Source organism: Sus scrofa, chromosome 8, assembly GCF_054392235.1.
Source record: "Sus scrofa isolate SSC_HxYL_T2T_F1_AM1 chromosome 8, Sscrofa_HxYL_maternal_Yorkshire_Landrace_v2.0, whole genome shotgun sequence".
Lineage (NCBI taxonomy): Eukaryota > Metazoa > Chordata > Mammalia > Artiodactyla > Suidae > Sus > Sus scrofa.
In genome coordinates this window covers 123111101-123136083 of record NC_139390.1, presented here as the reverse complement: position 1 = coordinate 123136083, position 24983 = coordinate 123111101, and the positions used below count along the sequence as shown (strand labels likewise).

The window sequence follows — 24983 nt, the reverse complement described above, 5'->3', positions numbered from 1 at the left end:
TTATTAAGGAATTAAGAATACCCGTATTTTCCATCAGAATGTACCCTGGGAAACCAGCTATAATAGCCTCTATATGGTAGGTCAGTTTTTCTGGCAAAGGGAGACCATATACTCTCAGGGTGAAACATTTCACATGTGGGAGAAGATCAGGACTGGGGGGGCAGGGCAAATGTGACAGAAATGAGCTGGGAGAGTGAATTACACACATGTTTGAGGTGAAGCTGCTCCTGTGAAGTAAGCTGTAAATTATGAGACAGTCATTTTTAAGAGACTCCATAATTGCTAGAGGAATTCCTGTGTTAATCATCAGAAGACAGATTCAATAAAATAAAAAATAAAAAATCAGTGGCAGCTTATGTAAGGTTCTCACTCCTTTCCCAAGTCAATTATTGGCTATTCTCTGTTGACGACTGAGGAATGATAGCACCCTAATTAGCTATTTTCCCTTGAAGAAAATCACATTGTTTTGATTTAATCACACCCATACAAGCTATGCAGGAAGTCTGTGGCTACAAATCTACAACTCTGTAGATTTCAAAGAATCCCAAAGCCAGTCCCCTGTAATTCAAATAAAATGACAATATAAAACATAATTTCAGCTATTATTTGAGAAGGTTAAATTCTGTTTTAATGCAAAACATCTTTTTTTGCTCTATGATTACTATAGTAGTCTGAAAAATTCACATTAAAAAATAAAGATTAATTATATTTACAGGAAGTATGGACTTCCCTGAATCATACCAGTATGAAAACAATAAATATCATCCAGATGGAAAGAATAATTATACATTTTAAAATACAAATCAATTGTTGGTTATTTTTCTCTTCTTCCTAGTGCATTGAACTAGTTTGTGTGGACTCCTTTGCTATTACTTGCAAAACAATCTAAATTTATAAAATAAAATGGTTTGGGGGGGGAATTTGTTATTGAATAGTGTCTCAAAGAGCAAAACAAGCCACTGTAAATCATAATTGTTCGAGATGATTTTTTTTGGCCATACCCACAGCACGTGGAAGTTCCCAGGACAGGAACTATTACTTTCTATTTTCGTATTGATACAAATACACACCTCTATCTTGACTAACTCATTTGATGGGAATAAACTGATGTGACAATAAATGGCCTGCACAACATGACCTCTTTTCCAAAAAGAGACTGCACCTCATATTTAATTCGCAATAGGGGTGGCAAAATAAGAATTTATTCTCTTCATTTTTAATCATAGAAGTATTTTGAATTTTTACACTTAGCCTTCTAGCTAGCATGTAATAGTTGCTAAAGACTTTAGTGTTAGAAAAATAAGGACAAAATAATGCACACAAAAGAGATGTGTTTTTAATCATTTTAAGGGTGGCTAATAGTTTATGTCAACTTGCTTATCTAATGCTTTGTATTTCTTTATTTTTTTATTGTTATTTCCCCAATACAATTTTTTTCTACTGTACACCATGGTGACCCAGTTACACATACATGTATACATTCTTTTCTCTCACATTATCATGCTCCATCATAAGTGACTAGACATAGTTCTCAGTGCTACACAGCAGGATCTCATTGCTAATCCATTCCAAAAGCAATAGTTTGCATCTATTAACCCCAAGCTCCCAATCCATCCCACCCCCCCCCCACCACCTTGGCAACCACAAGTCTATTCTCCAAGTCCATGAATTTCTTTTCTGTGGAAAGTTTCATTTGTGCCGTATATTAGATTCCAGATATAAGTGATATCAAATGGTATTTGTCTTTGTCTTTCTGACTTACTTCACTCAGTATCAGAGGCTCTAGTTCCATCCATGTTGCTGCAGATGGCATTATTTTGTTCTTTTTTATGGCTGAATAGTATTCCATTTTATATAGATACCACATCTTTCTAATCCAATCATCTGTTAATGGACATTTGGGTTGTTTCCATGTCTTGGCTATTGTGAATAGAGCTGCAATGAACATGTGGGTACATGTGTTTTTGAAAAGAAAGTTTTGTCCGGATATATGCCCAAGAGTGGGACTGCTGGGTCATATGGTAGTTCTATATATAGTTAACTGAGGTACCTCCATACTGTTCTCCATAGTGCCTGTACCAGCTTACATTCCCACCAACAGTGCAGGAGGGTTCCCTTTTCTCCACAACCCCTCCAGCATTCATTGCTTGTGGACTTATTAATGAAGGCCATTCTAACTGGTGTGAGGTGGTATCGTGTGGTAGTTTTGTTTTGCATTTCGCTAATAATCAGGGATGTTGAGCATTTTTTCATGTGCTTGTTGGCCATCTGTTTATCCTCTTTGGAGAAATGTCTATTCAGATCTTTTGCCCATTTTTCCACTGGGTTGTTGGCTTTTTTGCTGTTGATTTGTACAAGTTATTTGTAAGTTTTAGAGATTAAACCCTTGTCAGTTGCGTCATTTGAAACTACTTTCTCCCATTCTGTAGTCTTTTTGTTTTCTTTTTGGTTTCCTTTGCTGTGAAAAATCTTGTCCGTTTGATTAGGTCCCGTTGGTTTATTTTTGCTTTTATTTCTGTTGCTTTGGGAGACTGACCTGAGAAAACATTTGTAATGCTGATGTCAGAGAATGTTTTGCCTACGTTCTCCTCCAGGAGTTTGATGGTGTCTTGTCTTATATTCAAGTCTTTCAGCCATTTTAGTTTATTTTCATGTACGGTGTGAGGGTGTGTTCCAGTTTCATTGATTTGCATACAGCTGTCCAGGTTTCCCAGCAAGACTGTCTTTTTTCCATTGTATGTTCTTGCCTCCTTTGTCAAAGATTAATTGAAAAAGGTGTCTGGGTTTAGTTCTCATTTCTCTATTCTGTTCCATTGGTCTGTGTGTCTGTTTTGGTACTAGTACCACACTGTCTTGGTGACTGTGGCTTTGTAATATTGTCTGAAGTCTGGGAGAGTTATGCCTCCAGCTTGGTTTTTGTTCCTCAGGATTGCTTTGGCAATTCTGGGTCTTTTGTGGTTCCATATAAATTTTTGGATTGTTTGTTCTAGTTCTGTGAAAAATGTCATGGGTAATTGGATAGGGATTGCATTGAATCTGTGGATTGCTTTGGGTAGTATGGCCATTTTTCCAATATTAATCTTCCCAACTCAGGAGCATGGAATATATTTCCATTTTTTTACATCTTCTTTAATTTCCTTGATTAATATTTTATAGTTCTCAGCATACAAGTCTTTCACCTCTGTGGTCAGGTATATTCACAGGTATTTTATTTTGGGGGTGCAATTTTGAAAGGTATTGTATTTTTGTATTCCTTTTCTAATATTTCATTGTTAGTTTACAAAATGAATGTTAATCTTATATCCTGCTACTTTGCTGAATTCGTTGACCAGTTCAAGTAGTTTTGGGGTTGAGCCCTTAGGGTTTTCTATGTATAGTATCATGTCATCTGCATACAGTGACAGTTTTTCCCCTTCTCTTTCTATTTGGATGCCTTTTATTTCTTTTGTTTGTCGGATTGCTGTGGCTATGACTTCCAGTACTATATTGAATAACAGTGGTGAGAGTGGGCATCCTTGTCTTGTTCCAGATTTTAGTGGGAAGGCTTTCAGCTTTTCTCCACTGAGTATTCTTTTCGCTGTGGGTTTGTCATAAATGGCTTTAACTATGTTCAGGAATGTTTCCTCTATACCCACTTTGGGAAGAGTTTTGATCATGAATGGATGTTGGACTTTGTCAAATGCTTTCTCTACAACTATTGAGATGATTGTGTGGTTTTTGACTTTTATTAATGTGGTGTATGATGTTGATTGATCTGCATGTGTTGAACCATCCTTATGAAACTGGGATGAATCCCACCTGGTCATGGTGTACAATCTTTTTTATATGTTGTTGGATTTGGATGGCTAAAATTTTGTTGAGAACTTTTGAGTCTATATTCATCAAAGATATTGGCATATAGTTTTCTTTTTTGGTAGTATCTTTGGTTTTGGCATTAGGGTGATGGTGGCATCAGAGAATGTCTTTAGGAATGTTCCTTCTTCTTCAACCTTTTGAAAAATTTAAGGAGGATGGGCATAAGTTCCTCTTTGTAAGTTTGGTAGAATTCACCTATGAAGCCATCTGGTCCTGGACTTTTATTTGTAGGGAGTGTTTTTATGACATATTCAATTTCATTGCTAGTGATCTGTCTAATGCTTTGTATTTAGTCCTGTGGATTTTAGACCAGTTTGTGAGCCCACATTACTCACCAATAAGATGGCAGTGATGTAGGTGAGAATACATCTATAAGTCTTCTAGTGATCATATGAAAACCTAAAGAAGAAATAGGCACATTTGACTTCATAAAACTACAATACTTCTATATGAAGAGATACTATAAACAAAACTGGAGTTCCCTTCATGGCACAGTGGAGACAAATCCAACTAGGAACCATGAGGTCACAGGTCCGATCCCTGGCCTCACTCAGTGGATTAAGGATCTGGCATTGCCGTGGGCTATGGTGTAGGTTGCAGACGTGGCTCAAATCCTGCATTGCTGTGGCTGCGGTATAGGCCAGCAGCTGTACCTCCAATTTGACGCCTAGCCTGGGAACCTCCATATGCTGTAGGTGTTGCCCTAAAACTGAAAAAATAAATAAAGACAAATAAATAAATAATCTTTAAAAAAGCTAACAGACACTGCAAACCGGAGAAAATATTTTCAACATGTTTGGTAAAGGGTAAATACTGCTTTATATAGAAATACAAATCAGTTTCTTTTAAAATAACATAACTGCCATTAAGCATGTGAAACTATTTCCAACATCACTAACACTTAATGCAATTTAAACAAGAATAAATTTTATAAAAAAGAATAAATCAATTTTACTTATAAAATACACCAAGATTAAAAGGAATGCTAATATCCAGGTTCTGGTGAAATTAGCATACACATGCACTTTTGTGGGAGTATAAATTGCTACAATATCTCAACAAGCTATTTAGCAGTGTTTCTCAAAAGTAAAGTGCACAATTGCTTTGATCCAGGGATTCTGCTTCTATGAATTTATCCTACAGTACCACAGAAACAAATGATACATACAAGCATGATCACTTTAACAGTAGTTGTCACAGAAAAAAAAAAAAAAAGTGGGGGGAGTTCCTGTCGTGGTGGCAGTGGTTAATGAATCCAACTAGGAACCATGAGGTTGCGGGTTCGATCCCTGGCCTTGCTCAGTGGGTTAAGGATCTGGCGTTGCCGTGAGCTGTGGTGTAGGTTGCAGACGCTACTCAGATCCCGCATTGCTCTGGCTCTGGTGTAAGCCAGCGGCTGCAGCTCCGATTGGACCCCTAGCCTGGGAACTTCCATATGCCACAGGAGCGGCCCTGGAAATGGCAAAAAAAAAGAGAGAGAGAGAGAGAGACAACCTAAATATTTGTGCCTAGAAGCCAATTAAATAAATTACCATAGATTTTTTTCAACAAGTATGTATCCATTTTGTAATCTTAAGAAAAATTTCAAGTATGATTTAAGAGGGAGAGGGAAGGAAGGTAAAAATTGTTTAAAATGTTAATTTTAAAAATTACCTTTACCATAAATCACAAAAATGCATGAAGTAAAAGGTGAAAGCATTGCCCATCCCCAACCCCATTCCCACTCCCAAAAGTTGCCATGGTTGCCACAGTTTGGTATGTATGTATCCTTTCAGAAAAGTATCTGTGTATATTTTCAAGCCATGGCCAGCTCTGCTTTTAGGCTAAACCAAGATGCAGTTAAATACTGTAGTTAAATCTCATAATAAGATGCAAAGTAAAGAGCACCAAAAGAATTACACTTCCCAAGTCTACAGTTTCCAAAAAAAATTGAAATCCCCAGAGGCATTGCACAGCTATTCTTTCTACAGAAAAGTTTAATTTCTACATTTCTTTTGCAACATATTAAATGTCACAGACAACACAGGCAATGCAGCTTCTCTGAATCTTAACCTTTTTTCCCCCAAACTTCCTGGCTTTCACCTCATGTATTATAAATGATTTGCTTCCTATTTTAGACCAATAATGTTTTATAATTTCCATCACCTTTTCTTGCAGCAGCTCTTTTTCATTCTCAGCAGTCTTCCCCTTCCTTTCTCTTCAAAATCCAAAAGTTTATTTATATTGTTTTGATTCAACAAATATTTAACAATGTTGGAAAATTTTTGTAAAGAGTCTTTAGGCGCCTGGCTGACCCACAGTTTTCCGTTGAAACCAGTCAGTATCTGGAATTAGTTCAATTTATTATTATTTTTTTTGAGTTCATCTGTTTTCTTTCCCTGCCTTTTGGGGCTCTCCTTACTTCCCTCTTCCTCATCTTGGTTCACTGCTTCCTCCTCCCCTCTCACTTCCCTCCTCTCCTCTTCTCTCCCTTCCTACCATTCCTGCCCCTCCTATCACCACCCACCCTACTTTCTCATTCTGTAACATTTCAGCTACAATGTGTGTTAAAGCAGAACTTCAGTACTGGGGAAGCGGAACTAAAATGGATGTGTACCATGACTTCTCTGTAGGCTTTAGCAAGAAAACACCATGAGCACAATTGTCTCCCATCCTCTTGCCTGTATCCTAGCCCACAACAAGGGAGCACAGTAACTGGAGGTGGTAAAAATCTTTCACTTGCAGAACTTAGGTGTGTGTATGTTGCCTTCTGTGCACAGGAACCTCTTCACTTTGATCATTATCTTCTATTAATTTTTTTGAGACATCCTGTTACTTACAGTTCTACAATCACTATCTCATTATCTATAACTCCTTGTCCCTAAGCACATTTCACCTCTTTGGTTATTTTCATCTAATGCTTACCCTTACCTCACTTCTGCTTTCACTCATTCCTCTGGCAATGCAATAGCAGCACGCACAATCAAGTGACTGATTCTTCACTTTGTTGAAAGATCCTACAAAGTTCTAACATCCCTACTGAGGTCATTTTTTATATTGCTTTCCAATGACACATGAAGGGGTGAGATATAAGGGAAATACCATGACAAATCAATTTAAGATTATGAAATATATACAGAGATTTACTTGTTGGTTCTTAATAACTGGAACTCAAAAAAGTCAAATCAGCTTTTCATTATACTTGTGATTTGACAAAAGGAACATAGGAGGTATTGTGGAGAGAGATGTTATGTCAGCTATAAATTTACTAAAATCCATGTCTTATTGGATTTCCTTACTTCTTAGATCATTCTCAACCACCCTCTTCATTTTAGGCAAAAAAAAAAATCTTTTTAATATTATTCCAATCTCTCCTCTAAATTCTAAATCCCTTAGTGCAACACCCATCTACACATTTACTCTACCCTACCACCTGCCATTCTCCCACCAGGTGTCTATCCATCCTATTTATTACTGAGTGACATCTCGGTAATCCCTGATATAATTCTCTATCATAGCCCATGTCATCTCCTCTATTTGGAATCCCTTTCCTACTCCTCTTGTCCTCACAGATATCTCTATTAGATTTTCTCTGTATATATCATTATATATTTATATATTAAACATTTATACTAAATTTTATGTTTAGTATATCTAGCTCCTCTTTTTTTAAATTTTTTTATGGCCATACCCATGGCAAGTGGAAGTTCATGGGCCAAGGATTGAATCCAAGCCACAGCTGTGGCAATATTGAATCCTTTAACCCGTTGTGCTGTACCAGAGATTGAATCCAAACCTCAGCAGTCACCCAAGCCACTGCAATTGGATTCCTTTTTTTTTTTGGTCTTTTGAGGGCCACACTCATGGCATGTGGATGTTCCCAGGCTAGGGGTCTAATTGGAGTTGTTGCCTCAGGCCTATGCCAGAGCCACAGCAACACCAGATCCGAGCCGCATCTGTGACCTACACCACAGCTCATGCCAATGCTGGATCCTTAACCCACTGAGTGAGGCCAGGGATCAAACCCGCAACCTCATGATTCCCAGTCAGATTCATTTCGGCTGCAATAGCAGCATGCACAATCAAGTGCATGATGGGAACTCCTGCAATCGGATTCTTAACCCACCACAGTGGGAACTCCTCCAGCTCCTCATTATATTGTACTTTTCTGAAGTCAGAAACCATATATTTTATCTCTATGATCTTAGCATCTAGAATGGGTCACTGGCATTTAAAAAGTGCCTATATCAGTGAATTTTCTTGCCGGTCGGCAAATAAAACCAACTATGGCTAAGTTAGTTGAGAAATAAATGCTCTAAGAAACATATTGGGTGGACTATAGAGTTAAGGAGAAAGCTGGATGAGAAATAGGCTCAGAAAAAAAAATGGACAGAAACCAATGGATTCAGGGCAACAGAACCAAGACTAAAGTCATGCTCTAAGAATAGTCTAGTTACCCCACTACCACTGGTATGTGCCTCCATCCCTACTGGATACACTGCTGTGAACATGTGAACAGTCCATGCTGCCACCACTGGGCTCTCAATACTTCTAAAGATCTCTAGCTTGTGTTTCACAGCCTCTACATTCCAAATTCTGGGTTCAAGCATCCAGATGGCTGAACCTAATTTACAAACCTCGACTTATAGGTGATGGAGAGAGGGATTGTAAAGAGAAGTAGACTTTGTATCCCCACAATCTACACAATAGACAATTCCCCCACAGAGAAAGGAAAACTGTATCCAAAACACATTGCAAATGCTCACGAGCATTACCAAAAATTATCATGTTGTCACTATGAACTTCAGCAATGAACGGAATACATTTGAGGTCTATTTAATGATTCTGAGTCCAGCTTTAAGGAAAATGCAACGATTTTGTATTACTTTTGCTTATTACAGAAGCATGAAAGAGAAAAATAAAATTTCATTAGGCAAATTTTAGGCAGCTTTTTAAAATAACCTAAACTATCAAAACACTTTCCAAGAAATGAGAAAGCAAATAGAAATCTAATAAATGTATGAAGACTATTAACCCAATTCAACAACTGATTACGTCAATGAGATCATGATTGTCTGTAAGGGAAATGATAATGTACTTCCTAGGGATATATATTATCTCCTTAAATGTCTACTAATTTTTATACAAAATGTCTGCTGTATATTACAAGACATTGGACACAGCAGAAATGTGACACATAACCAAGAAAAAATCATCAAAAAGGTATCCTTAAGGATACAAATAGCAAATGCTGGAGAGGGTGTAGAGAAAAACGTATCCTCCTCCACTCTTGTTGGCAATGTAAACTGGTACAACCACTATAGAAAACAGTATGGAGGTACCTCAGGAAAGTAAATATAGAGCTCCCATGTGATCCAGCAATTCCACTGCTGGGCATATATCCAGACAAAACTTTCATTGAAAAAGATACATGCACCCCTGTGTTCACAGTAGCACTATTCGCAATAGCCAAGACATGGAAACAATCTAAATGTCCATCAACAGATAAATGGATTAAGAAGATGTGGTGCATATATATTATGGAATATTACTCATCCATGAAAAAGACAGACTAAGACCGTTGCAGCAACATGGATGGATCTAGAGACTCTCATACTAAGTGAAGTAAGTCAGAAAGGAAAAGGCAGATACCATATGATATCATTTATTTGTGGAATCTAAAATATGGAATAGATGGCCCTATTTAAAAATAACAAACAAATAAAAAACAGAAGCAGATCATGGCCAAAAAGAGCAGACCTGTGATTACTGAGTTGGGGTGAGGGATGGGGAAGAAGTGGGATAGATGGGCATTTTGGGGGTTTTGGGATACGAACTGTTATATTTGTATTGGATGGGCAATGGGTTCTTACATTATTGGTGAAAAACTACTATACTATTGTACAGCACAGGGAAATGTGTATGATCAGGTCACTTTTTTATACAAAAGAACTTGACAAAACATTGTAAATCAACTATACTTTAATAATAATAATAATATATAAAGACCTACAAAATATATAGTGTTTAAGTACACAAGGAACATTTATTAAAATAGATCATATCCTGGCAAAAAAAGCAAGTCAGATTTTTCAATACATTGAAATTATGCAAAATATACTTCTTACCATAGTGCAATTATATTAATAAATAACAAAAAGGAAACTAGAAAATCCCTAATTGTTTGGAAATTAAGCATCACATTTTAGAGAATTTATAACTTGAAGAGGCAATCATAGGGAAATTAGGAAATAATTGAATTGAATAAAATAAAACAGTAAAATGTAGGGAATGCAACTAAAGTAATACCTAATAGGAAATTTATAAAATTTAATTTAGAAGGTTTAAAATTTTTAAAAATCTAAGTTTCTACATCAAAAAGCTAGAAAAACACCCAATCCAAAGAAAGTAAAAGGAAGAACATAGTTTTTTGAGTAGAGATAAATGAAAAAGAAAAGATAGGAACAATTGAGAAAATTTAAAAAGCCACAGCAGATCTTTGAAAAAAATTAACAAAGTTGATAAAAGCCTAGCAGAACTCATCAAGAAACAAGAAACAGGAAACAGCAACAAGGATATATTGTACAGCACAGGGAAATAATAGCCATTATTTTGCAATAATTTCAAATGAAGTATGATCTACAAAAATATTGAATCACTGTGTTGTAAACCTGAAACTAATATAATATTGTAAATCAACCATACTTCAATTTTTTTAAATCTAAAAAAGAAGAAACAATCCAAATATCTATCAACATGACAATAGATAAAGCAATTGAGGTAAATTCAGAAAAGGGACTACTACTCATCAATAAATAAGTAAATAAATAAAAATAGAGCAAACACCCATGCAACACAATGGGTGACTCTCACTGACATTTTGTTTAGCAAAAGAACCCAGACACATAAGACTATATACTATATAATTTCATTTATAAAGAATTCATTAATGGGCAAAAATAATTTATAAGTCAGAATAGCAGTTTCTATTGAGGACAGATGTGGCTCTTCACTGAAAAGAGCATGAGAGAATTTTCTCAAAAAAACTGAAATATTTTAAAATGATCTAGATGGTTTTACATAGTAACAGACACATGTAAAAATTTATGGAATTGGACACATGATCAATGTTTTTAATAAAAAAGTGAAATAACATCTATTATTTAACAAATTTTTCCAAATATATTATAATTCTCTTGATCTTATTTTAAAGTAAGCTCCTTGAGAGTAGAAATTTTGACTCTTTGATCTATAGACTCTTTTGTCTCCAGTCCCTGGCACACAGTAGGCCTTCAATAAATATTTGCTGAATGACTGTTAAAGAGGAAAGAAGTAAGCAATCTTTGTGTCCACTTGAATAAACATTATCCAATTATAACTTTACTTGAACCAGCCTTATATAATAGCTATATAATTTTCCTCAAAAGAAAGTAGTTTCTAGAATTCCTTTCCCCCTTCTGGTTTAACAAGGTTAAACTTCTGAACCCTTGACCTGATGATTTCAGATCTAATTTTCTCTTCCCAGGCTGCTGTTTTCATTTTATGGAGAATTTTGACAGATTTAATTTTCTTGTGTTACAGGGTTTCTAGAGCATGTAAAACTTTAAGTAAATCAAATAATTTAAAAATATATAATAATAAATAAGACTCGTATACCCTGATTTACACAGAAAGAAATTGGCTGCTGCCCTTGATTTGATTACACTATGCCTAGATAAAAATCAGTTACATTTTTAACCTACATACATAGTGTACTTAATCTGCCTGTTACTCCAAAGCAGTTAGCATTATTTTTCCTTCTTTAATAGTCCAGACAAAAATAATAACAGCTAACATTTTGGGTTACTTAGTCTCTGTCGAGCACTGAGGTCAGGGCTTTACTTATGAATCCGCAATGACTTAACCATCATCAGCCTGCTCCTATCAGTTCTTATAGGCAAGACCAGCTTTGTAATTTGCAAGGCTTACCAACAAATAAAAAATTAAAAATGAGAGCCTATTCAGGGTAGGGAAGTCAGTCTCCCCTTTCTACGAGGCTACCACCCAGCCCACGGCAGATGGACAACCCCAAAAGAAACTCTCAGTACCCTGATAATGGGTAGGCAGGAGGCTCCAATAGAGTTGCCCACTGAAAATGCTGTGGTGCAGCCAGCCTAAGGGGAAAATGACCAAAACCTTAACCTGCTACAGGGTATCCACATGGCTCCCTCAAGCCACCATGGGGCCAGTTTGTCTCTTCAAGGAATGGCACAATATTGGAAGTTCAGTGTTGGTATACATTGCTGACAGATTGGAAAGACAGTGATATTAGTCTTACTAACTGGGAATCCCTCATGCAAAACCCCATCCCTATCACCAGTGGCCACTCCACTAATAAGCCTGTTGTTCTAGCACTAGAGTAGCTGATGACACTATTGACATCATTCAGCCAAGTTATTTGATCTCCTTTGTTCTTTTTTTTTTTTTTTTTTTTTTTTTGGTGTCTTTTCTGTGATAACTACTCTCTGGCAGAGGTTAATACATAATATTAAGGTCTCTAACCATTGTACCTATTTGTATATATTCATCCATATGCCTCTACCCCATATCTTTTGGTCTCTAACCATCCAGTCTTTTCCCCTTACAAGCTGAATGTCCATAGGTCCAAATACTCCTTTATCCAAAGAATGACTAGACAAGTCAGTCAAAGTTCTGCCTATGTTGGGGATTTTCTCTCACACAGTCTTCCAAAGCCACTAAATATGGCTGAATAAAGTTGCTGTCCATTTGGGGTGGGCACCAACATACTAAGCTGACTCATTCATAAACTAAGTTTGGGCTTTGTTTTTCTCAGTCATCTTATTATAACCCCAAATTATGACTAAAATTGTGAGCTAAGCAGTTGCTGGTGTAATAATGGCAGATGAAATGGGAATCAGCTTGCTTTTGCCCTCTGCTGCTCCTTGATTCTAGATGAACTAGTTCCATTTTATAATGGATTGTTGCTTGACTCACCCAATTGTACATCTCAAAGAGTCTAACAGATCCTAGCTCATGCTGGGCAGTTCCAGACATGCAGTTATACACTCTCTTTATACCATTGCCCAGTAGCATGCCAAGAGTTGTTTTCAAAAGGCATATAATTCTCTGGACGATTTTGATGTTCTTCGGTTTTACTCTAATATACTTAGAGGTGAATTTTTAAACTTTTCTTGCTTGGAATTTGTTGCATTTGTTGATTGATACCGGTATTGTTTGTCACTTGTGGAAAGTTCTCAGCCATGATATCATCAAATATTTCCTCTACTTCATTCTCCTTCTTTTCCCAAATTGAAATTTGAGCTATATGTATACACAGGTACACATACACACACACCCCTATGTGTTTGAGTCTTTCTGTTTTTTCTTGATATATCTTGACTTGTCTTTGAAATTTTTTCATTTCTCTACTTCTCTGAGCTACTAAAATCATCTCTTCAGTTGTTTTTTTTTCTGACTTGCTAATTCTTTTCTTAGATATGTATAATCTGTTATTTAACTAGTCTATTGAGTTTTTAGTAATTATAGTTTTCACTGATAGAAGTTCTGTTTTGTGCTTTTTCAAATTTTCTTAGATTTTATTTATTAAAATATATTCACATAATTTTATACTCTGTGTCCTATTATCCCAGCATATGAAGTATGAATAACTGTTTCTGCTTCCTTTCTCACATAGAATAGCTTGTATCCTTATATTTAGTGGGTTTTTTTATTATTATTATTGCACACTGCTCATATGCCCTGTAATTTTATCTGTGGAAATGTGTTAATCCATGGTATAAAGGTAGGTTATTCCTGAAAGAATTTGTCTGTTCCATTCAGGTGGCTCAACTGAGCCAAATCCTCAACTTGGATTTTTGGCTTGGCACGCAGCATGAATTTGGGCACAAAACTGAATTGTGGTTACAAATATCAAAGGATATTTTTTAAAATATTTCTACAAAATACAGGTTTTGAGACTGGCAATTTTTCTTACAGTTTCCCCAAGAAAAAGATTATTTATTTATAGTCAATCCATACTCTGGTTATAGAGTCCTTTGTGACCCAAGTTTTATGTAAGGCGTTTCTTACTAGACTCTCACTTTAGGTGACATCCGGAATGTTTTTCCTTTCCTTGAATTTTACAGTATCAGGAACACCAATACTCAGGTTCTCAGTGTGGTTAATGTAGTTATCTAGGCACCCAAGTACACCCCAGTCTCTGACTTGCGTATTCCTTATTTCTTGCCTAATGAATATAATTAAGGAATTTTTTCTAAATTTTACCCAGTATTTTATTCTTAGGACAGTCAGTCTAGATATCTAATCTGCCTATTCTCCAGAAATTTATTTTTCCACTCAACTTGTCTTTGTCCCATTATCATAACTGCTCAAAATCTATGTCTGTTATGAATTATTTGGCAACAGGTAACAACAAAAAATATTAAATAGTTGCTACAAATAAGTGCTTTTTTAAAAAAACAAGACAAGGAGTCTGGGGGTAGGTATTCCAGTCTGGTGCAGCTGCTCAAGGACCATGAAAATGACCAAGGCTCAGGCTTTACTTCTTTACTCAGTGAAATCTAGTGTCTTGACATTTAACTTCATTGCTTGTCAATATAAGCTAGCTACTGTTTCTTGAGGAATTAGTCCATTTTCAAAGCAGAACAAGGAGGAAAATCCAAAAGGACCAAAGGTGTTGCCAACTAAGTTTTATCTTTTTTAATTAAAAAATAATGTAAACTTTCTCTTATTTCTCATTGGCAGAATTAAATTAGATGGCCCCTCAGGCCAACCAATGACACAGGTACATGAGAATAGACTTCTAATTTAGGCCAATCATAATCCATTTCTTGAAACTAAGATAGGGCCCTTCTCCACTTGAGATCGGGAGTTTTTCATTGCTGCATGAATTAATGTGGATTCCATAGCAGAAAATGGGAGTTGAAGGATTAAGATTGGGTGGGCATTAGGTCATATCTGCTAGAACACCAAAGACCTTCCAAGCATCTAGCCCCTCCTACATAGAATGCCCTCCCTTCTCACTTCATCTGTTTATATATCCTCATGTCCTTTAAGTCCAAGCTTATGGCTACATTTTGTTAAGGCCTTTGGCATCATCCTCTGTCCATAGGGCTTGGTCTCTTTCCAACTGTCAACTTTCTACATTATGTTATTCTTTCCACCTCCCAATCCAGAGTGTGAACAATTGTGTCTCATGTCACGTAGCCTAGTACCTTGAATATGCCTTCTGCTCAGTCAGTGGTAGTTGTTTAGTAAAGAACTAATTGATTGTCCCATTACTCATGCTCTCCATATTTCTGCTTAATGACATCACATCTTTGGCTCTTGAACTTTAATCCCATGACCCTCGTTTATACTATAATCCTATTGAACTCTCTTTTTTAAAACTCTAACTGCTTTCACATCAAAACTCTGTTCTTCTTCACCCCTTATTATTGTGAAGATTTGTTCTTAGTTACTATTTGCACTGCTGGATTATGTGATTCTACGCTATTCTTGTTATCTTCCAATTTTTTCTTTTTCCTGCCTCTTTTGCTGATTCCTCTTATTATCTTAGTGCTCTTATACTTTCAATCTCTGACTCCTGAGAGTTCATATTTAGACCTTTTATCCCTTCTTAACCTTTTTGCTTTTGAGCAGATACAGTCTAATTTAGATGACTCCCCCAAAGCAATGAGAAGAGTCTCATTAATTCCTATACCTTTGCTTGTTACCTTGCTACCATTTCAAGCTCAAAGTTTCCAAACTAAATATCACCTTAAGTCCGAATATACTATGTATTTCAGTTTCCCTCTCTCTTCCAGTGGTACCATCATGTTTCCAGTCTTAGGGCATTAAATATTGGAGGCATTTCTAACTGTTCCTGTCATGTGAATTAAATCACTGAAATGTTTCTAGTATCTATTGCTTCAGTTTTCCTCCTCCTTCAAAGTTTAGCCATATTTATCTCAATTAACTAAATAACCTCTAACAAGTCTCCTTGTCCCAAATGCTTTTCTCCAATCTCTTTTAAACAGACTAATCTGGAGTTCCCGTCGTGGCGCAGTGGTTAACGAATTCGACTAGGAACCATGAGGTTGCGGGTTCGGTCCCTGCCCTTGCTCAGTGGGTTAACAATCTGGCGTTGCCGTGAGCTGTGGTGTAGGTTGCAGACGCGGCTCGGATGCCGTGTTGCTGTGGCTGTGGTGTAGGCCAGTGTCTACAGCTCCGACTCGACCCCTAGCCTGGGAACCTCCATATGCCGCAGGAGCGGCCCAAGAAATAGCAAAAAGACAAAAAAAATAAAAAATAAACAGACTAATCTTTTGTAAATTTAGCTTAAATAAAGTCATGATTCTGAACCAGAAACCTTCAAGGATTCTCCCTACCTATCACATAAGGTCCATATTTGTGAGACTATCTGATACCCTTCATGTGTCCAAATTAAATGTCTATTTCCCAAAAATGAATGTTTGTCACAGTGGAACAAGTTCATTTTCACCTCTGTGCTTTTACTCTACCATGACACTGCCCTCCCTCTTCCAAATTAAACCATTTTACTCCAGCTTCTCCCCCAGAGGACTTCTGGAAATCATCCTGAGTGAAAAAAAACTATTGTTTCTGTCAATAAAACAGTTACTGTGCTTCCAATAGATGTGACTCCCTTATGAATGTACAAAAAAAAGAAAAGAAAAAAGAAAAAGAAAACTTGCAGCATGGGCTCTTTTTTAGCAACCATTCTTTTCATGTCTTTCCTGTAATTTGCTAGGATTTTTTTTTCTTATTAATGCCACTGCAACAGCCTCTTGTACTCCCCCCCAAAAAAGTTTTTTGCACTTTGTGAAATTCAAAGATGAAAAGGGCTTGCTTGAAACTGCTTAGCTGACTGGGGATTTGTACATCCCTACCTGGTTCTAGTTTGTTTTTAAAAGAGAGCAATTCCATCTGGATATTGGCCTTTGGGGGACTTTATGCAGGTGGCAGGCCACTTAACATGGTGGAGATTTTCTTTTAATTATGTTCATGTTGAATGTCTCCTACAAAGTAGGGAATCTGGGCTGATTTTTTTTCCTGTCATTCTAAATGAGTGTTCATACGAATATTTTTTTCTTTCTTTTGAAGATTGTTTATTAGAGATACAGTTATAATTTTTAAGAATCCAACCCATTTGATCTTAATGTATTTTCTTTCCCCTTAGAACAGAGATATTTCAAAAGTATTTTAATGGTTTTTTATCTAGAGTAATCCCTTATAAAAGTGCAAAGTGTCTGCATGCTAAAACAAATGTGCATTTGAATGCACAATTGATTAACCAATTTTCAAATAATTAACTTTTTAGATTTTGCATGTACATTTGTTGCTCATTTGACCATGTAATAATTAATTAACCTTAATTATAATGGATTGCACCTTCAAATCCTGCATGCATATTCTAATAGAATGATAGTGTTTTATACCACTTTTAATATTTTAGACAAACAGACAAGCACTCACAAGCAAAGGAAGAGAATTTTAAAGGTGGGGGGACATTTCACATCTGCAGAAGTTGACAATTTGATTAATGAAGTGTTACAGTTGTTTTTAATGTATTTATTTGGTGGTGCATTCAGAAAAATTAATCCTGATAGATGAAATGTGTTTAAAGTGCTGCTTACAAAATGAATGGTGTTTCTAAGCTAATAGAGTTATAAATGAACAGGAAAAAAAATGAAGAAGACTTTAAAAATGAGTCAAGTGAAAATAAATACCAGATTAAAAAGCAATTTACTCTGTGTATCTGGAGAGTCATAGGGAACTCAAGTGCAAAGAATTTGACTTATGTGGGCAACTGGAATATTTAAATATCAGCCTAAGGCTATTCAGTCATAATGGTGGGAAGACTGCATGGAGGTGGGCTTCCTACCTTCACTTGTGGTATGTAGAACTAAAAGGCAAAAGCCAAAATCATGTCATGAGGGGTATAATAAGAATCAAGCAGAGAAGTACAATCACACCATTTATCAGTGATTACTAGAAACCATGGTGCTGCTTGAGAATTAGGGAAAACAAGAGCCAGAAATAATGAGTTGGCTCAAGTATGAGGATGAGTACTGCAAAGCAAGGCCAACCCCTCCACAGAAACTTGTGCCTGTCTCAATTTTTGGTTTTGAAAGAAAAGGTTTATGTAAAGTGATCATTACAGAACAGACACATCTATAAAAATTCATAAAAGAGTGTTCCTATTTCATGAATAATACCTTAAGTCCATACAGACAATTCTTCCAAGATTTTCAAAATATATAAATAGCCAAGTTCTCACTCTTGAGAAAGATCGAATAAGTATGACTATTCTTTGTACAGAATAGTATAAGGCTTCAAAGAGAGCTGTGTGTGTGCAAACTCTAGTTTTATTACTCATTAAGCATTTGGCCCTGGGTGAGTTAAAAGATCTCTGCCTTGATTTTATCATCTGACAAAACCAAGATGAAGATGGGTAATATTTATTGTCTATCTTTGATGAAGATTGATAACGTTGACTATCCATCTCTATTCTCACTTAACCAGAATTGAAGATGTACCAGGGCAGCCATTTTGATGATGTTTTTCACTAATGTAGTCCATGTGCTTAAACAGTATTGGACACTTAGTAGATGCTCAATAAATATTTGTCTAATACATGAATGGATATACAACAAATTCTTTACACTTCCTGGCACTTAATTTTCAATAAATAAATGATAATATTTAATTTGGTATCATCTCACCTCCAAGTGTAATGTAGTATCTATAGCAAACTCACCCTTCAGCTTAAAAACACTAAAGACCTCAGATAATATCTGATGACATTTAAAGAGCTACCAAAACAACCAGAACTTGAGGAAACCAGATCAGAAAAGAGAACTACAGGGAAACGATCTGACTTTGAGTCTACTTCTACCATATCAGAGCCTAGTATTGGGCAAGAAATTTGGGGGCCAGGGATGGTAAAGGATCCCTGCTAATGGGTAAAGAACCTTGCAGACCTTATAGAAATCTCAAAGCACTGAAGAAACAAAAATTGATGTTTGAGGTGCCCAAGGTATCCAGGATCTAAGAGGTCAAAATCCCAGATGTGGGCAGGAGATAGATAAGTAAGCCTAAGGTTCAAAGGATTTCCCAAGAAACCAAACAGAAAATCACTGAAATGAAAAGAAGACACATTGGTAATTATCATGGTGCTAAGGACACAAATACTGTAATTTACGACTAACCAAGAAGGAGGGTTCCTGGTAAACACCCATGACTTTAAGATGAGAATGCTAAAGGGTTATACCTTTGTGGTAGTGGCCAACCAGAGATATAGGAACCTGTACCCAAACTTCAATTCAGCCTCACATCTGCCTATATCCTGTTTTTATTAAGGTGCTGGCCATTACACTAGCTGCCTATAAGAGAATAGAATAATCCTTTCTACAAGGATGTGATCAGAAGTCTATAATTCCTCATATAGACTCATATTGCCCATTCATTAATTATAAAATCACCAGGAATTCCAAGGAGCAGGATCAAGAGGAAAATTAGATAATGGAAACAAAACAACCACAAATAACACAAATGTTGGATTGATAAGGCATGGCTTTTAAAATAATTGTTATTAATATATATAAAAAATAGATTATAAGTTGGAAAATTTCATCAGAGAACTGAAACCCAGTAAAAGAATCAAATGGATATCCTAGAACTAAAAAAATTTCAACAACTGAAAGTGAAAACAAAACAGTTAGTGTCAACAGAAGATAGTAAAACAGAAAATAAGTTAGAAAAAAATTATGCTAGGTATAGAAAACAAAGGTGGGGAAAAGGACATAATGACAAATGGAACACACTGAAAGTTTTAAATGACATATAAGTAAAGTCTCATAAGGAGAGAAGGAGATGTGATATGATAGAAGCAATATTTAAGAGATAATGGCCAATTATTTTCCAAAACTAATGAAAGATATCAATACACACATTCAAAAAGTTCTATGAAGTAAGCAGGATAAATGCAAATATTTATCCTGAGCATTTCAGAGTTTTTAAACAGTACTAAAAGCCAACGCTAAGTAGAAAATCTTAGAGGAGACAGAAGGAATAAAAATGAATTTTCTTTAAAGAAAAATAATAAGAATGATAATTAAATTCTCAGCAGAAACTATGGAAGGCAGGAAACAATGCAATGATATTGTCAAATTACTAAAATAAATAACTGCCAAACTAAATTTCTACATACAGTGAAAAGAGACTTCAAAAGTGAAAGTGAAATAAATACAGTCCAGTTAAAAAATTACTGAGAAATATTTTTTTTTAAACCAGCAGACCCACACTATAATAAGTACTAAAGGCAATTTTTCTGGAAGAAAGAAAAAAAATCCCCATGAAGAGAAAAACGCAGGGAGGAGTGACGAGTGACAGAAAAAAGAAAAAAATGGATAAACCTAAATGTATATTGATACAAAACAAGAATAACATCTTATGGAGTTTTAAATACATGTAAAATTAAAATACTAACAATTGCACAAAAAGCAGATAAGAGGATAAGTGCAGTTAACATTTTCTATTGTCCTAACATTGTTTGGGCTCCTTGGGAAGTAACAAAATACCATGCATATGATCTCTAGAGTAACTATTACAATAGTTGATATAGATTATAAATATAGAGATAATATATGTAAGGTATACAAAATACATGTTACCAGAATAATGTGTATAAAGCAATTTTAACAATCAAAAAGCATGCAATAAAGGAGAGGAAAAGAAACATAAAACTTGTGGAATAGAAAACAAATAGTGGTGTTCCCACTGTGGCTCAAAGGATTAATGACCTGATATTGTCTCCATGAGGATGCAGGTTGAATCCCTGGACTGGCTCAGTGCGTTAAGGGTCTGGCATTGCTGTGGCTGTGGTATGGGCCAGCAGTTGCAGCTCAGATTCAACCTCTAACCCAGGAATTTCCATATGCCACAGGCGTAGACATTTAAGGAAGGAAGGAAGGAAGGAAGGGAGAGGAGAGAGAGAGAAAGAGAAAGGAAAGAAGGAAGGAAGGAAGGAAGAGAAAGAAAGAAGGAAGGAAGGAAGGAAGGAAAGAAAGAAAGAAAAAGAAAGAAAGAAAGAGAAAGAAAGAAAGAAAGAAAGAAAGAAAGAAAGAAAGAAAGAAAGAAAGAAAGAAAGAAAGAAAGAAAGAAAGAAAGAAAAAGAAAGAGGGAAGGAGGGAGGGAAGGAAGGAAGGAAAGACAGAAAGAATGACAGAAAGAAAGAAAGAAAGAAAGAAAGAAAGAGAAAGAAAGAAAGAAAGAAAGAGAAAGAAAGAAAGAAAGAAAGAAAGAAAGAAAGAAAGAAAGAAAGAAAGAAAGGGAAAACAAATAGCAAGATGATAGATAATAATGTAAACTATCTGTACTTACATAAAACACAAATAGACTAAAATCTCTAATTGAAAAGGTAAAGATTGACAGGACTGAAGAAAAAATTGAAAGCAAAGACATTGTTTTTAAAACAGAAACACCTTAATCTTAGGGATATAGAAAGTTTAAAAGGATAGAAAAAAGTGTATATCATATTAACATTAACAAGAAGTTGAGGTCTATAATGATTTAAAGTAAACAATGTAAAACATATTATTAGATATACCGAGGAGCCTTTTAAAATAACAGTGTATTTCATGAAATAAACATAAATATTCTAAATTTGTATGTACCTAATAACATCAAAATACATAATGCAAAGGTTGCAAAACTCAATAGAGGAGTAAACATATTCATATCAATTGTTGGAGATTTCAAAAAATTATCTCAAAAGCTTACAGAAAAAAAAAAAAGACAAGCTTAACCTAATTGACATTTATACAACACTGGACCTAAAAACTACAGGATACACAATCTTTACATATGTACATGTAACCTTTAGCAAAATTAACCCAATAAATCAAGTGTCAGAAATTTCAAAGGATACATAATTCAGAGTATATTATCTGCCAACTTGAATTAAGCTAAAAACAAAGAAAGATAATTGAAAAATCCCCATAATTTTGGAAATTAGACAATATCCTTAAAGAACCTATAGGTACCTGAGTTCCCTGGTGGCTCACTGGGTTAAGTATCTGGTGTTGTCACTGCTGTGGCTCAGGTCACTGCTGTGACATGGGTTTGATCCTTGGCATGGGAACTTTTGTATGCCGTGGGCACAGCCAGAAAAAAAAAGAAAGGAAGAACCTATTGGTCAAAGAAAAAAAAAAATCACAATTAAAATTTTAAACATATTTTAATATGCTTAAAAAATCACAATTAAAAACAAACATATTTTATGATAATAAAAATGTGATGCATTAAAACATGAGGAATGATAATTAAGAAGTACTTAGAAATGTATAGCCTATACAATTGCTAGAAATCATATATTTCCTATTAGGAAAAATGGACCAAAAGCAATCTTTAAATTAATTAAACAGAGAGCTGTTAGACCGAAGTGATTTTAATACCTTAGACGCCTATACAAGCAAACCAAAACCTAAGCCTATAAATGTGTCGAGGAAAGGAAGCCAAAACCTAAGTATAGCTAATCACAAACAAAGCGAATATTTAAGCTATTGCCTGTCAAATAATTTCCTTGCTTTGCTTCTGCCTTTTCTCTATAAAAGCCTCCCTGAGCTCCTGTTGGTGGAGCACTACTAACCACTTCTAGTTTGGCACTGTTAAATTCCAACTTTTTCTCAATCTCTTAAAATATACCTGTTTGTTTTTAACATGATGATTGTAAGTATTTGTCTCAAAAAATAGAAGAAATAGGCCTTCCTATCATGGCTTAGTGGTTAATGATTCCAACTAGGAACCATGAGGTTGAGGGTTCAATACCTGGCCTTGCTCAGTGGGTTAAGGATCTGGCATTGCCATGAGCTGTGGTGTAGGTTGCAGACACGCTCAGATTCTGCACTGCTGTGGCTGTGGTGTAGGCCGGCGGCTACAGCTCTGATTAGATCCCTAGACTGGGAACTTCCATATGCTGCAGGTGTGGCCCTAAAGACAAAAGACAAAAAAAAAAAAAATAGAAAAAATAGTTAATATAAAGAAAGAAAATGGAATGATGCAGATAATGTAAAAAAAAGTAAAAAACAAACCCAATCAAAAAATGGGCAGAAGACCTAAACAGACATTCATCCAAAGAAGACCTGCAGGTGGCCCAGGCACATGAAGATGCTAAACATCACTGATTATTAGAAAAGTTCAAATCAAAACTACAATGAGGTAGCACATTGCACCATTCAGATGGCTGTCATTAAAAAATCTACAAATAATAAATGCTAGAGAAGGTATGGAGCAAAGGGAACTCTCCTCCATTGTTGGTGGGCATGTATATTGGTGCAGATACTATGCACATCAGTATGTAATTTCTTTAAAAAGTAAAAATAGAGTTACCATATGCTCCTGCAATTCCACTCCTCGGCATATACCCAGTGAAAACCATAATTTGAAAAGATACATGCACACCAGTGTTCATTGCAATGCTATTTACAATGGCTGACACATGGAGGCAACCTAAATGGCCATCCACGGATGAATGCATAAAGATGTGTCACATACACACACTGAAATATTACTCAGCCATAAAAAGGAATAAAATAATGCCATCTGCAGCAACATGAATAGACCTAGAGATTATCGTATTAAGTAAGTCAGAGAGATAAATGCCATATGGTATCACTTATTGTGGAATCTAAAAAAAAAAGTGATACTAATGAATTTATTTACAAAACAGAAACAGACTGCAGAAATAGAAAACAAACCTATGGTTAGCAAGGGGGAAAGGGTGTGGGGGGGAAATAAATTAGGAGTTTGGGATTAACATATACACACTGCTATATAGAAAATAGATAACCAACAATGTCCTGTATAGCACAGGGAAATATGTGCAGTATCTTATAATAACCAATAATGGAAAAGAATCTGAAAAAGAATATATATATATATGCATGTGTGTGTGTGTGTGTGTGTAACTGAATCACTTTGCTGTATATTTGAAACTAAAACAACATTGTAAATAAACTATATTTCAACTTGAAATTTAATTAATTTAAAAAAAATTTAAGTGTAAGATATGGAAAATCAACAAAGCCAAATGATAAAAACTGAAAAAAAGGTGGCCTCTGGTAATACTGGGTTTTTTTTTCCTGAATATTGGTTACACAATACTTTGTAAAAAGCAATCATGCCTTACATTGATGGTCTGTTCACATCTAGGTGAGCATAACGAGGTAAGCAAAATCTACCTTTGCAAATCCTCTCCTGTACCATTCTTCCTCCAGGCCTCCCTCCTCCCCAGATTCTCCTTACTCAAGGCCAGCCTTCTTCAACCTGTCTTCTAGGGACTCCCTCCAGAGATCCAGTATGCCTTTCTCCTGCAGAAATAAGTCTCTCTAAGATCTCCCCTATTTGTTCTCTGCACTGAAATGCACTTAACTCATACCTTTAGATCAATAGTGCTAGGAAAAAAAAGTTCTGTGATAAAAGAAGTTAATGACACATAGCCGGTTTTTCCCCTTCTTGATATTTGTAATACAATTAATTTATTAAAGCACCAATGAGTCCTGCTGTAGAGAAAACTATTTAGCTTTGTTTATCTGGCATTCTCTCTCTCTTTCTCTCTCTCTCTTTTATGAGCATGTGGAAGTTCTCAAACCAGGGATCAAACCCACACCACAGCAGCAACCCAAGCCACTGCAGTGATGATACTGGATCCTTAAGCTGCTGCACCACAAGGGAACTCCTTCTTTCTTTTTTTAATCCAGCATTTTCAAAATGAATTTGTCCACAGAAATCTCTTCTCACCTCCTGACACTCCTTCATTTATTCAAATATTTATGAAGTGTCTAGTATATGCCCAACACTATTTTCATGTCTAAAAAGTCATGAATATGTCCCTGTTCGCTCGGAACCTATACTATTAGTGACAGAAGCAGATAGTGACAACTAAGGTAATACATCACTTAAGGTAGTAATAAATACCAAGAAGAAAAACTAAGCAGTTTGGAAATAAACAATGACAGCTGAGCTTGGACTTTAAGTGGTATAGAAATCCACAGACATAAGTTGGGAAATTCTGCCTCAGACTGATACCCATGTGCTCACCAAGGTGAAAAAGACCTACAAAAGGAGAA

General features: G+C 35.7%; 1 long non-coding RNA gene across 3 annotated transcripts in view; it reads right to left on the bottom strand.

Moving 5' to 3' along the window:
• LOC110262179 (uncharacterized) overlaps window positions 1-24983 on the bottom strand; it is a 132732-nt gene that overhangs the window by 25977 nt on the left and 81772 nt on the right. The window contains exon 5 of one of the 3 annotated variants that reach the window (XR_014813285.1): window positions 4191-4254. The exons of 1 other annotated variant lie outside the window; for it this stretch is intronic. This is a non-coding gene — a long non-coding RNA (uncharacterized LOC110262179). Of the gene's footprint in view, window positions 1-1394; window positions 4255-24983 lie in introns of those variants that run through there. One more of the 3 variants, XR_002346847.2, reaches the window with a different exon arrangement.